The sequence below is a fragment of the Bacillus rossius genome, assembly GCF_032445375.1.
Source record: "Bacillus rossius redtenbacheri isolate Brsri chromosome 9 unlocalized genomic scaffold, Brsri_v3 Brsri_v3_scf9_2, whole genome shotgun sequence".
In the NCBI taxonomy this organism is placed as follows: domain Eukaryota; kingdom Metazoa; phylum Arthropoda; class Insecta; order Phasmatodea; family Bacillidae; genus Bacillus; species Bacillus rossius.
The window spans coordinates 17,893,439-17,909,236 of NW_026962013.1; positions in this window are offsets into that span (position 1 = coordinate 17,893,439).

Below are 15,798 nucleotides of genomic sequence, written 5' to 3' on the forward strand. Positions count from 1 at the left end.
GTTCTTTGTGATATATAAGTTCGCATATGCATGCATGTATATATTTACCACAACTGTAAATTTTTCGCATCTTTGAGTAAATTTACAACAATGAACCAGTTACTTTGTTCTTCTACCTAGAAATATATTGAATTTTTTTTTATCAGATCGAGTATTATTTTATCACTTTAATTATTCAAGTTAACACTGCTAACATTTCGAGTGAATTAGTGGAGTATCGTACCCACGAACTTAAGCAAATTAGTAATGCGTTTTAACATTTTCGTCCATCGTGCCCACTTATAAATTGTTTTGTAACGTTTACACCAGTTTCGTAACGTAATGTAAATCAAAAGAGGGTTTGTTAGTATAATTTTCAAACGTTTTAGACAACATTTAAAATAAATAAAAAAGGGATTCGATAGTTTACCTGGTACCGAAGTTTTATTTAGTTTTTATTCCAGCCCCTGAATTTTTCAACCCTCTTGCCGTGATGGTTCACCATATCAAAAATAGTTTCAGACCAACTTTTATATAATTTTTAGAAGATCTACAATTAATTGTTATAAATTTTATAGTTTTACTAATAAGGTCGTTATGCGTTTTTTGTCCTTTATTAACCCTTTTTTATCCTTAGCAGCAATGGTTGTTTTTATCAAAAATTGTTTCAGGCAGAAGTTTTAGATAATTTTTCTTTTAAGGTTTACAAACAATTTTAACAGATTTGATAGTGTACGAAAATGATTTTTTTTTAATTTCTACCCCTGTTTTTTAAAACCCTTGTAGGAATGGTTTGTCTTATCAAAAATTTATCAGACAAAAGTTTTAGATAAAAAGTATAAGATAAACAAATAAATTAAATGGATTTCATGGTAGCTTGCTTACTGAGGGAGTTAATACAGTTGGTAATATTTCTTCGAAATCTACTTAAAACTGCTTGAATAGGGGGCACGCATTTATCGCAAAAAAATATTTTGAGAATAGCGGTGTTAAAACACTGTTATCATCGTACGTTTTCCGTGATTTTTTGGTGTTTTTTTTTTTTCCGGGTGCGTGTTCGCTGTCGGCGCACAAGTCACAGCCATCCAGACACGTCCAGACCTGCCCGCGCACAAGTCACAGCCATCCAGACACGCCCAGACCTGCCCGCGCACAAGTCACAGCCATCCAGACACGTCCAGACCTGCCCGCGCACAAGTCACAGCCATCCAGACGCGTCCAGACCTGCCCGCGCAAACAAGGCACTGACCTCTCTTCTCTCGCGGGCTTGCCGCCGAGTGCCAGAACCGACCACTCGGGCGCGCCTTCCTTGTTGCGGTCTGGCGGGCCTTCGTACGCCTTCTCGAGACTGACGTGCCCCCCGCGTGCACGTGTGAATGTCAGTCCGGGATGCTTGTTGCAGAGGCCCCTCCGAGGCGAAAGTGTCGGAATGCTTGTGTTCCTGACGTCCGTCGCGAGCGAAGAGCGCGCAGACAGAGAGACCCCTCCACGCCAGAAAGGCGAGGCACGAGAAGTCGGAGCCTCTGTTGTACCTTTGAATATACATACTGTATAGAAGTCGCGAGTGGATAGGATTTACTCTACGTTTTTCAGAAGCGTATGAGGAGCAGCTTGGGAACTTCACCGCTGCAGTGCGCTGCCGTAACGCCCTGTATCGTCTTAGGTTGTTATTTACACGTTAGAGCGCAGCCCTGTCTCCCGCTGTCATTCCCCGCACCCCCCATCAATCATTCACTGCAGCTCAAGTTCGTTCAACGGGAGGGGGAAGGGGTGTTTGAAGAGTTCGACACTTGTCCGCTAGGGACCACCACAAGTCGATGCCCTAGAGATGGTGGCGATTGCGGCGGTGAATTAACCAACTACCTCAAAACCGTATTAGAAATTTTAACCTGGGCTGGCGACTTCTATACAGTATATATATTCAAAGGTTGTACGAAGGTCGCTGGCTGGGCTGCTGCTTGCTTGATCGTGGCCCGCGGTTTTATCGCCCGTCAAACCAACATTGGTTTTTTTTTTTTATTCATTGTTGATGGTAAACGCTTTTTCCTGTACGTATTTGATCACCCTTCGCAACCTTTCGCGTCGCGGCGCAATGAATTTTAAAACAAGCGTATTCCGACGTTTTACATTTAACTCAGGGCCGATAGTTCGTGACCCCCGAGACCACAACGCTATGATTGGATCGCTCGACCAAAGGTCGCGTGGGTTTACGTGTCAGTATGTTCTTGCGATAGTTCCGTCATTGTCTCCCACGCTTATGAAGGACAACGAGAGAAAAAAGAAAGTCCTAGTCCTTTGCGTACCCCGCCCTCCACCTTTCCCCAGTCAAAATTGGTGGGCCGAAAACTGACATGTTATTAAAGATACGTAAACTGTCGGATCAAACGGCGTAGCTTGAGAAGTAACCTTTTAACCGATCCCAGGTTACTAGTGCCATGTACAGTATTTTCCGCGAAATATTTCGAGACGTGTTGTGTGTGTGTGTTAGAACACTGTAGCATCGTCATTGCGTCAACAATGGTTGAGTGTATTTCAGGTACGGCCTACTTGTCTACTGTCGGCGTACAAATCATGTCGAGCAGTAATAGCCCGGCCAAAAAAGTCAATGGCTTCTCTCTCAGAGGAAGAAACCTCCGGCGCGGGCCCACCTTGTGAGCGTTGAAATTTTTTTCAGCAAAATAAAAGCGCCACTACTCATAAGAAATATGACACTTATGGAAATTTAAGAATTTCCGTTCCATGTGACTTCCGTTCCGTTGACAGAAATTACTCCTGCCAAACGCTGACAGCTAAGATGTTACATATTAAATATATAAACATGTGAACATGTAACGTGTTCTTGCTCTCAACAAGACGTTGCGCAATGCCGCCATGCTCACCTTTCACGACCGCCCGCTCTCGTTTAGAAAGTCCGAAGGGCCGGCGCCGGGCTATGCCTACCCGAGTGTGGTGAGCGGGACAGGCCTTTCTTATCACAGTCGAGGAGAATGTGTCTAGTCTCGTCTCGGCCGCGAGGGAAAAGTGGCGGTGTCCGCCTCCCCTCCCCTCTCTTCCCGCCTGTCAAGTCATTTAGTCGTTTATTTATTTGTGGCCCGTTCCGTTCCTCCGGACGTCGGGCACCGTCGGGTCTTTTCAATGCTGCGATCAGTTTGACGTGGATTGTTCCCTCGTTACCGTCGGCGCATTTAGACACGCATTATGTCCGCTCGGGTAAAAGAAAGAAACAAAAACTATTGAGAGATATACTTCATTAAAAAAAACCGTCACCTTAAGTTTTTTTTTTTTTAAGTCAAAGAAGGCATGGTCATTAGATGTCTAAAAAAAAATGCTGAACCTTTTTCTTTTTTTCTCTACCACACTTGGGTTTTATTTGGGTTCCTCACACTCGATAGATTTGAAAATTAACTCACGTGTGTAATGTTGTTGCCCACGTGTGCATGCACGGTGTCGCAATAATTCGCGCATACGTTTAGAAAGTGACATAGCACAACTAGCAAAAACACGAATTACCGTACAATCAATGTATGCTCGTAACTCGGCCGGTGTAGCGCTACGGGAAATCACGAGAAACGATAGAAAAAAAACGGGATGACAGAACGCAAAAAAAAAACCCACATCACAACACCTGCCTAGGTAATTGGCCAGTTGCACCATTCTGCTCTTCGATCACCGATCCCATGATCTTAGCCCAAAAATGATCCAAGGATCATTTCCCCTAAACGTTGCGCCGACACAAACAGGGACTACACGAACTTCGTTATGTACACACAAGTTTGCGTTTGAAACTATAGGCGCTGACGCTCGTAAAATACCCATGCAGACGTGCAGTCTTTCCAACGAAGAACCTGGTGCAGTGGTTCGCGCGGACGGTAGCCAGACAGTTGTTACGACGGCAGTTGCTGGCACTCGGCGCGTTGTTACGGCCAGCTGCGTGCGATTTACGGCCTAGGTGCGCTCGTGCTTCGCGCGGCGACAAGCACGCAGCCCGAGAGACAGTCTGTCACCGCTGACAGCCGCCTCTCGCTCCCGTCAGAGACGTGTCATTGCTTGGGACAAGATTTCATGGCGGAGTGCTAATAGGAAAAAAAATAGTGCGTGGAGTCCCTCCGCGCGGAAGAAGTGAAACTTCGTAATGTGGAATTGAAAGTAGGAAGGGGTAGAAATTGATTTTTAGTGAACTCATATTGTTTCTTTAAGACAAACTTTATTCCGAGTGCCATGCATTCACTCGCGCTCTGTCTCTTTCTATTCCCCCTCCCCAAGGAGCGTTGAACGTTTAACGCAACGGTGCTTTCATACCCCCCCTCCATGGTAGCGTTAAACGTTTAACGCTACTTTGTTGGAAGTCGCATTAGAAGTTTCACTTCAAAAAAAAATTGTTGAGCGAGTGCCCCAGTACTCACCAGAGATGTGTAACATCTAATCTAACCTCGGTAAACAGAGCAAATCCGTGTGTTCTCGTGTTTGAAAACACACTTGTAATACGAAACTCGGACACTAAATTTGACGTAGAAATGCTTTAAAATAATGCCGAGCTTTGTATTTTTTTCAACTACGCTTGAGGGACGCGAATCGCAAGTAGTTTTTGCACCCGCCAACAGAATTCGTTGCCGGAGCAGCTACGTCGACTATCGAATCATTCGATTTGCAGAGCAAAATTAAAAAATATATAAAACGGCTTCGATAAAAACGAAAACGTCACGAAAAAAAATACTAAACCCCGGCTTTGGACCTGATTTTCAACAAGGAATTTCATTGAAATACTACCATTCATGTTGAAATTCATGGGAATAGTTACTATTTAACGTTTTACTTCGGCTTTGTGAACTTCAGTTCGCGCCATTCGCCTCAGATGGCAGCACCGAGGTTACATATTTCCGTTCCATGCAATTTCGTTTTATTTAACAAATTTCTTTATCTAATAATGTACACCGAGAGCTAAGATGTTACACATAAAAAGAAAGAAATAACGCCTAAAAGGAGGCCAACACAGCATATAAAACCTCAATGCAGGTTAAAATACCATATAATATCGAAATGCAACTAAAAAAAAAACGGGATTCTAAAATTTTTTTAACTAAAGTTAAATATATGTTATCTGTTATTATATTTAATTCAATGAACGTAATTTAGGTAACATGAAGTTTGTTTTTTTATTACCAAAATTTAAAAAAAAATGTTTGATCTTGCAACTCTTACCAACACCTTTTAACAGTACTGACATTGGTACATTATTTAAGACACTCAAATGCTTGCCGAATTATATTGTTACAAGTAATGCTGTTTTAGACACTTTATTAAAATACATTTGCTCATAAAAATTCATTGCATATCATAATTGTCATAATGACACTATTTTAATGAAATAATCATTTATAAATACTTTTGTCACATTTGTGGGATAACTTATCTTTTGGGGAAAATATTTTTTCACGAAATAATCTAATGGCTCATTATACTGCAGTAATGTATGGCCACTGTAGCGATTGTTCCCTTGCAATCGGCGGTCGTCTGTAAGAGAAGCCACTGCCCTTCTTGACCGGGCCATTCAGTACGCGTTTGCTCCCACACTGGATGACAATAATTGGTCTGCCGACTTTAGACGTGTGCCTGAAATAAACCCAGCCAACCACGAAACACAGATAATGCTATAAAGTTTTAACAAACAAATGGTTTGTATATATATATATATATATATATATATATTTTATTATAAGTAAATGGCTCTTGTTATAATTACTATTAAAAATAATTCACGAAAAAAACAATAACACAATTGTCCTGATTAAAAAAAGAGCGCGTGTAACTCAGTACACGTGATATAAGGGAAACTTTTTTGACGATTTAAACCTCAACTCGTAAGTACATAGTAAGGGGTAAAACGCCAGAGAGAGAGAGAGACAGAGAGAGAGAGAAGACGATTTTCTAAATAAACATGAATTAACAAAATTATTATTCACTTCAAAATAATCTCAAAAGCTGCTGTGTTGTCCTCTGCCCAAACACTCACTCACTAGACGCCAGCAAGTCGGTGTGGCGTCAGGCGCAGGCGGGTCCCTACTGCCGCGACCCGCCTATCCCTGCAGCAATGCAGGTATAAACCTCAGCCGCACGCCGCCTCCGCAACCTATTCTCCGTCATTTTCGTGTCAGAAATCGTTTCACGAAAACATTGCAATAAAATTCGGTCTTTAAATTTTACTCCCGTCGCACACAAAGAAGTTTCACTTTAAAAAAAGAAATTGACCTAAAACAATAAGCTCTTTCCTGTAGCGATTGCAGATGTGACGAAACTTGGATCGAGATGTGAAAACCGGAGTCGGCTGTCCCACCTTGTTCGCGTGACACACACACGCGCGTGCAAGTGGAGTGATCCGTGTCATCCGACGGCCAGTGACGGGGTCGCGTTCGTCGTGCGACGAGTGAGTGGCGTGCGTGACCGCGCGATAGGGATCGCCACTGCCTGAGGTTCCTCGGCTGGCGGGTCACAGCCGCGTCAAGCACGATGGCTTTCCCCACCGACGTTTCGGAGAGACTTAACCCTGATGTTGGCCACTGCAGTGTCGACCAAAACGTTTGTGGACCCTTCGCTTTTCAAGTTAAATCCCACAAGCCATGAAACCGATTTTTTTTTTGTAATTGTGATATTATACCACTTTGTCTTAATGCCAAAATGTTATAACCAACCTTTTGAATAAAATTATCGCCACGAATTCCGTAAGAGAGCTGTTACAAATTGTCACTAGATATTCGTAAATTTCCGGTAGATTAGTTCACTTACTTTGAACGCGAACAAACAAGAATCTAGGTACACTCCTAAATAAGTCATCGGGCATTAACAATAAATTCTTCAACTTCTACTCATTCATAAGCATTAGCTAATGGAAGAATAGGCACAATAAGCTGTACCTTCATATACCTTTCATCAGGATCTCAAGATCTTTATTGGTAAAAATATCCTAACATTAAGAGCCTTACTGTAATAGGGTTTTGCTACTCAATTGTGGAGGATGGTACATTAAATAAAGAATCAAGAGAATCAAAGAAATTGGGTAGCTCATTATGTAAATAATTATTAGAATCCTGTTAATAATGGAATATAGAAGTAGTGTAGTAATACTGAACCACAAAGGACTCTCCATTTATTTGAGGGGAATTTTTCGATAAAAAATCTGTGAATTTTAACGTAATTTAAACCATTTTAAAATTAATTTTTTTTTTCATAATTTTCTCTCCTTTCCCGGAGAGTCTTCAAGTAGAATTTGTACAAGGATGTTTCATTCCGGTCATACACAGAAGTAAATAATCTGAATTTATATGATATAATCGCGCTTCATCCGAGGCGACAAACAAATATTGTTTCCGAGTAGTAATAATGTGTCCTTAACCAAAGGTTCCTTTCATTCCAAGGCTAAATTAGGTGTGAAACTAGCCTTGAAGGGATATCTCAATTATTTCTACCTTAACACAGCCTACTGTACCAGGTAAAAATAATTTTTCAGTAGTCATATGTTTACGTTTAATAGTGTATTGCGCTCTTTTTAAGGCACTTTTCAATTTTTACTCGTTCAAGTTAATCTTTTGGCATTAATAGATAAACATAAAAGGATGCACAATGTAATTTTTTTTAGTAAATGGAACAGAAATATTAATTACAGATATTTGTAAATTTGTACATTTACTTGAAAAACCACTATATCACTACAAAATAATGTCCGCAGTAATACTGGGTTCGGATTCTTACCCGGCCATTTTTGCTTTGTGTTGTCACTGTACCCCCAATAGTTAAAGTTATTTTTAAACATTTTCCTGAATAGCTTTTAAGTACTAACTGCGTACATAAAAGAGCATAATAAAACAAAAATTAAGTCCAAATTTTGACTATTCGTTATATTTTCCATTGTTTAAAAAATTATAATTGAATGAAACATAAATTAAAATATAAAATTTTGTGCCAATTTTCGTAATAAATACTCAGTATTTTCTCGAAAAACGTATTTAATATATGCGAAAATAACCATAGCCATGTGTTGTACAAATTTACGATACGTATATTTATTGTAATATTACAAATTATTTCTTGGCAACTGGTTTCCAAAGAAATCTTTTTTACACGTACAGATTTTTTTTTGTGGACAGTAGATGACTAGCTAAGCAACAGACTTTTGTTATTCTTTTACTACAATACAGCGCCACAAAACACATAAAGACTACAATAATGAATTAATTAAGGACGCGTGCGATACGTCCTTCACAAAGCCTTCATCGGCGGTTCTGTAAGGATCCCTGTAACTATTCGGAACGCCAACAGAAATGTCTGCACAGAGAAAAAGGTTTGTTTGAATCAAACAAATATTTGTTTATATATGGTGAAACAAATATTTACATGGTGGAACAAAATATTTTATTAGTTTAACCAAACTCGGTAAGTAACAAAAATGATTTGTTACACCTAACCAAATATACATTTGAAGTTGACAAAATCATTTTGTTGGGTCAACAGAATCTTTCCTACTACAAAATATTTGTTTGAATTAACAAAATATATTTATTTCGCCATATATAAACAAATTCTTTGTTGAGGCGAACAAACCTTTCTCTCAGTGTGAAATACTTCATTATGCGCTGTTCAAGGATCCCGTAGCACAAGTTTTCGTCGCTGGTGACGTTTCACGACTAAGCTCGCAGTATCAGCGCCGCTAATGATGTCTTCAAGCTTTAGGTTGTAAATCTTCCCCCTCCCAGAGTCAGCTCGGCCGCATGACTTTTACTGCTTTCGTCACCGCGCAGGGTGTGAATAAATCTTTCTCGTACAGCTTCCTTGGGTATTCATCAGGGAAATACTCTTAGCTCGATGATTGACTTCATAAAAGACAGTAATAGCAGCCGTGGGCGAAATAATGTTTATATATTACGCCTCTGCGTTCGTATTTGTGCGTCAAAAAAAACTTATCGTACGGTCATGGGCTCGAAGCACAAATTCAAGTATATGGTGAAGTAATAGTAGAATTTATTGACTATAAATTTAAAAAAAAAAATACAAATATATATTCTATTTATGGGTTATAATTCAGGTCTGATCGTCCAGACTACGGCTTCCCCTGGTTTCCCCTTGTTTCCCCTGGTTTCCCGTGGCTTCCCGTGGCTTCCCGTGGCTTCCAGGGTTCACTTCAGGCGTATGCCAGATGGCCTCTGTCGTTGGCGATGCCTCCCGCTTGGTATCCCAGATTCTTGTACTTCCGTGTTTCCGTTACTTATCGTCTTGACCTCGCGATTTGTATGCATCCAAGCATTAACGTCGTGAAACTGGGAATTTTTTTTTATAGTAATCAAACCGTTACAGCCACTTTAATCTTCGCTCTAATGTGCGTTATAAAAAAAAAAAAGACGCGTAACTGGTTTCAGAGGCTATCAGACTCAACTAATCATTTGTAACAGACGTTTGCGAGCAATTTCACTGAGCGTACGCCAGGTGACTATTAATTTTCAAACTTAGCTGCGGTATCCGTTCTTGACGGGTTAAATTTCGATTTCGTCACGGGGACCCCATGATTTCGCGCTAGGCTTTTGATAAGCTTGGAACGTACGGAGGAACAACGGCGTCCAATGCCACACAGAGAAATGGTAAAGAGGCAGACAGGACACGAACAGGCCACAGACCATAAACAAACACCTATTCTCTTAAAAGTACCAGCAGAATCTGATAAATATATAACTAAGGGAGAAAAAATTGAATTGCGGTTTGGTTGAAATCACATTAATCCAAGACAGAAAACAAAAAAAAAAAAACTTAAAAACCCTCAAAGAAATTCATGTTGGATTTACAAGAAGTAAGAAGAGATTGTATTCGTTTAACTCAGGACATTCTACACAACAGAAAATTTATTTGTTAAACATTCATTCCTTTGAACACGTAATGAGATTATAAACAATTTTTGACGTCATAACGTCTTATAAATCGATGAACGCCGGCTGCACGCACGAAAAAAGCCTGATTCATTGTCACGTTCCACCTGAGCCGAGCGTGCAAGAACCGGCCAACCGCCGTGCGAAAAAATATTCTATAATATCAAACAGGTTAAGGCGGGCTTTTTAAAAGCAGCAATTAAAAAAAATTGCTTTATTTGTCCAATTTCGTCATTTCAAATTAACAATTTATTGGCATTGATTTGATTCCACTTTATTTCTATAACTAATTGTTCGTTAGTATATTTAAACAAATTATTTAAATTAAATTTGCAAAAACTGTAAATAATATTTGAAAATTAAAAAGTATGCAATTTTTCATCAATGTTTTCTAATGACTTTATCACGTAAAATTATCGTCTGTAAACCGACTTTTTTATTTGAATAATTACGGTTGAGACTTAGCAACCCATGTAATCATTTTTAAAAATCTGCGCATACGTCGTGTGGCACGGAACAAATCTCAAATAGGAGCATAACGAGAAAGCTAGAAACTTTGACTTTACCAACAACATGGTTATCATGAACCATGTCGGCAAACAAGGATCGTAATCCCAGGAAGACAAACTGAAGTTAGTTAAGTAAAAAAAAAAAGTACAGCGTGCAAACGAGAGCTGACAATACGAAACATGGGTTGAGGAAAGGAGGATCGAACAAAAAAAATAAATAAATAACGAAACGGAACAAATTACGTTTAAAACCAAAACAACAATTTTTTTTCCAGACCAAACAAATATGTTATCAAATAAAATACTAAGTTAAGCAGAAAAATCATGTTATCGCCACCTCGACAACTGACGAAACACGCAGAATGAACAAGTACTTCTGCAGCCACGATAGGTTCCACGCCAGTCTCGTTGTCGAAGCCGAAGTAATAATTCACATTTTCTAATGGCTTTAATTAGAGCGAGGCGGATCTCACAATCTCTCCTACCGAAGCGCACATACGGTGCGAATAGTTTCAGCAGAACCAACGGTTCAAGAGTTCACTGTAAAAGAAAGTGTAAATTATACATTTTATGTTAGCTTCACACCTCGCTTTAATTCGTGGGTAGCAAATGCAGAAATCGAGAAACACCAGTAATTTATTTGTTTTTGTACTTTACAGAAATTATGTAATTAATATTATCTTTGTTAAAATGTTTTGTTTTATTTCTTGAACATGCCACTTTTTTATGGTAAATTGAGGCGATATTTAAATAAATAACCTGAAATTACCAATTTTTGCACTGACTAGGAAGGAGTGCAATCGATCGAGTCAATCACTATTTTAATAAGTGATTTTGATTATTTTTGGAATTTTGTTCTAATATATATAGGTTAATAATTACAGAATTTCAATATGGCGTCTTCACATTTTATAGCTTGTACAGATAGCTATCCGTGTCACAAAATTGAGCAGAGTTTTAAAAGGTCGTTCCTTATTGTGTAACTGCTTAACTAAATGCTGCGAGTTTTGTCTTATTCTGGCATTTAAAATAGATTTACTCCTAAGTCAGACAGTCTGATTAAAATTGTTTGCAAAAAACCCAAACCGCAACAAAGGAAACAGCGGTTTGGAAAATTTGGAAAACTGCAGAACGATATTGTGTTCATGGTTAAGATGTTTTACTTAATTATGTGTGAAATAAATAACTGTTAGAATATTTACTAATAATCTAAAAATATGATTAATTTAATTAAACTCTAGAATTATTTAATTATTTTATCTGAAAATAACATAAAATTAGCTATAGGATCATTTTGTCTCAAATAATTCGACAACCAACACGTTAAAAAAAATTTAAATTAAAATCAACATGGCACATAATTAATCTTGTAAGTTTCTTTAACACAAAACGTTAAAGAAAATAATGTTACGAATCACTTGTACCAGGTGAAGTCACGGCTCTGCAGGACTCTGCCTGCCGTACGTGCGGCCGTGTGACGGTCCAGGGGTCCTGGTCGCCGTGTCCTGCGGGGAGCGGGGGTCAGCAGGACGAGTGGCTCAGAGGAGGTCCTGGCGCCGGCAACACATCCTTCCTCTTCCTCGGTGAGTGGGCGACCACCCGTCACTCGGAGCCAGTGGACTTGAAACATTATCTTTGAATGATTTGTGCAATGGGAGTGCATGACTTGATGTAGGCTTTTGGACATACGCCATTGCTAATCACAGGTATGTATGTAGAAGAAAACTACAAAAAACACAAATTAAGCAAAGAATTGCTGTTGTCAGAATATAAACACCACACAATACTCCACAACAGGAATATGGTCAACAAACAAAGAAGAAAAAAAAGAAAAATGGACTAACAGAACGAATGTTGAACGGTATTTTTGTGCTGTCATCATTTGTGGTTTTTTTTTTCGTTCTGTTAGTCCATTTTTCTTTGTTTTTTTTTTCCTTTGTTTTTTGACCATATTCCTGTTGTGGAGTATTGTGTGGTGTTTATATTCTGACAACAGCAATTTTTTTGCTTAATTTGTGTTTTTTGTAGTTTTCTTCTACATACATACCTGTGATTAGCAATGGCGTATGTCCAAAAGCCTACATCAAGTCAGACTTGAAATATGTACTATCTTTACAGCTGGTTGGAAGCATCTCAGCTTGTTGCTACTAAATCACGGATGGATGTTGTTGGCCCAATTACGTGAATCCAGTCCAAGCGAAGTAAGCCTATCTCTCGCCTTGGTATTGATGAATGAACACAATAAAGTGTTTAGAACAGTCTAGTCTAGTCTAACCTGGAGTAAAAACAGCGTCTCTAGCTGTTCACTCAAAAAAATCATCACAAACAAAAACCTAAACATCGTTTTATTTTTTATTCCCCTTCAAAACTTTTAAAATGTTGAGGACAGGCAGTTTCGTATTGGACACCATATGTTACATATTTAGTTTCATATTTAGAGATCCAAAAAATTCGCGGGTTCTTTTGATTACCATTTAAACTGTAAACACGTTAAGCATTGCTTTGACGATTGGATCAGAATTGTTTGGACCCTCCCTCTACGACTGTGGACCAGTCAGCGACCAGCTAGTTGGACCAACTCACATCTGCCACTCAAAAGATGGGAAAGTTTTGCATAGTTAATCACCCAGTAGGAAGCATATGAGGGTATAGTATATGTATGACTGGGAATTTTAGTTCTTATACCAAATGAATCCGCAAAATTTCCTTATCTCTAATCGTAATCATTACACATGAAATAAATCATCATGCAACAATATTCAATAGTGTACAGGTCGGCTAGAATGTAAAAATGTAAAATTTATTTGCTCGAGGAATGTATAAATGTAAGACTTAAAAGTTTTTGTCACAATTTTAACAAAGTATTTTTCTTCAAATTACGGAAAGTGAAAACAGCGGTCTCAGCAGTAAACTAAAAAAAAAAATTGTCTTAAAAAAATCAATACTTTATCAAACAACATATTTATAATAAGATTCAATTTCATCTCCATGCTGTGCCCCGGGTATGTTAAATCAACGCCTTTAATAGATTAGATATAGGATTTCTCTCTCTGACCTCTTCCAAAGCAGATAAACATTTTGAATTAGCCGTCTCGTCTACTGAAATAATCATGGCACTCCTCTTACTCGTGTCGAAAACTGCTGCAAAGGCGCATCTGATACTGCAGACTATATGCACTGCTGTCTGTCCCGGAGCACTCAACCTGCAAATACCTACGCAGCATTGAGCTTGGACAAGTGAGAGAACTAGAGCACTCGGTGGGAAGGGGGGGGGGGGGAATGCGAGGCCGAATGAAGCCAGACTCTGCCCGCCTCACTTCCTGGTGTTGAGCGCGGAAGACTCGCCTTGCGCGAGTGTTCATTTGCGTTGCGGCACGCACCACTGTTTGGCCGGAGGGGGGGAGGGGGGAGGAGTTGTCACGGATTAACTGCCGCCGTGTTGAAAACATTCGTGTGTATCTTGACGGTGACGAAGCTTCGAGGGTGAAGTATCGTGACCGCCATGCTGCTGGGAAGAAGGATAAAGCCACGGCAACGGCTCAGATCAATCAGTAGCTACAGTCAGCGACCAGTGCGCCGCGGAACTAACATTGTCATCATTGCCGGTAGCTAGCCGCTCGGTCCGCATGCCTGCCTGTGCCTGCCTGTGCCTGTCTGTGCCTGTCTGTGCCTGTCTGTGCCTGTCTGTGCCTGTCTGTGCCTGTCTGTGCCTGTCTGTGCCTGTTTGTGCCTGTCTGTCCAGTCTGTGCCAGTCTGTGCCAGTCTGTGCCAGTCTGTGCCTGTCTGTGCCTGTCTGTGCCTGTCTGTGGCATCGATCCAGGAGGGCTCGCGGGGTGCCGCCCATTACCTCTTGTTTTGTGTATTGTGTGTGTACGTTTTTGATGTGTTTGGGTGTAGATGATTCTGGAGTCTGTGGTAAGGGGGGGGGGGGGGTGTGGCTGTTTGGCGTTTTCGGCTGCGGTGGAATGATTGCTGGTGTCTTGGTTGCGAGGATGTATGCGGTGGAGGCGACGCGACGGTCAGCTGACTCGCGCTGCGTCTGGACTCGTCCAATCATCTCCGGCACGCGCCATGCCGGGTCGACCGGCGCCGTGTGACCAGGTGACCCCTGTGAGGAGGGGGGGGGGGGGACAGGCGGCGGCTTCCTCGTCCGCGCACTTTCTCGAGAGGCCAGCAGGTCGCGCCGGCGAGTGGGGTTTTGGAGCCACAGGTAGGGACAGGGTTGCGAGATATTCCGAAATAAACACAGCAAAACAGGTGATCACATATAACATCGAAATGCAACTTAGAAAAAAAAAACACGAAATTAGCAATTCCACAAAACTTAACTCAAATTACAAAAAAAAAAAAAAATCTCGTTTATCATAGTAGGTTCATTGAGTTTAAATTATTTAGCGCTAGCCGTGTGCCCGATGGGAAAGTATTTGATCCTCCTTTTTGGTGAATTATAAAAAACCATTAACAGAAATCTTAAAAAAAAAAATCTAACTTCATAAACGACAAACTTCCCTACAAATTTTCATCCTTCTTTTTACGGGATGAATTTTCAAAAAATCATTATTTAGCGCTTACTTGCATTTTGTAAGGAACTCCTATGCAAAATTTCATGCTTATGGATCCACCGGTTTAAGCTCTGCGTTGTTTGTCAGTCAGTGTTAAACATTCATTAAGTAGATAAATTTAGTAGAAAAACGTATAAAATAAATGGTTTGGAAAGAATTAATATTAAGTTCTTTAATCTTGCATCTCTTATTAGTTCAATTGTTTTGGTTTCCATCAATAACATGTCACATTCTTCAAACACACAAAAATTTGCAAATTTATTTTTATTAGTAGTTATGTTCTAGACATGCTAATTAATATACAGCTATTTATAATGATTTATTGTATAGGTGCATAATGTGTCAGTAAAAATTAGACTATTTTGGTAAAATAAGTATTAAGAAGAAATATTTTAGTAAACAATAGTAAGAATTTTTACTAATTTTACAAATAATTATGTTAACCTTCTATATTAATTTACAGATTCACGTTATTTTGACGCTTAATGTGTAAATTTAGTGTTGCAGAGTAAAAATTGTTTATATTATATTTTTACTTACCTGGCTGACGGGTATTAAGACTTATCATATTTTCAATCATAGGCCTTATTAGCCACCTATTTTTTTTCAATTGTAATACCAGATTTTAAAAGCTTGAATATATTACCAATGTAAATAATAAATTAATTATTTTTAGGTACTTTATTTAGTTACTTTTTGCTTTATTGTTTCTTTTTACTTTGTTTTCCCAGTCAACGACCACAATACCTCCCAAACGGGCATTATGGCCTGAAGAAAACATGGTGTCGGCAGTTAGAGCAGTACAGAGGAGTATCCTAAGCACATATAAAGCTATAGAGAGGT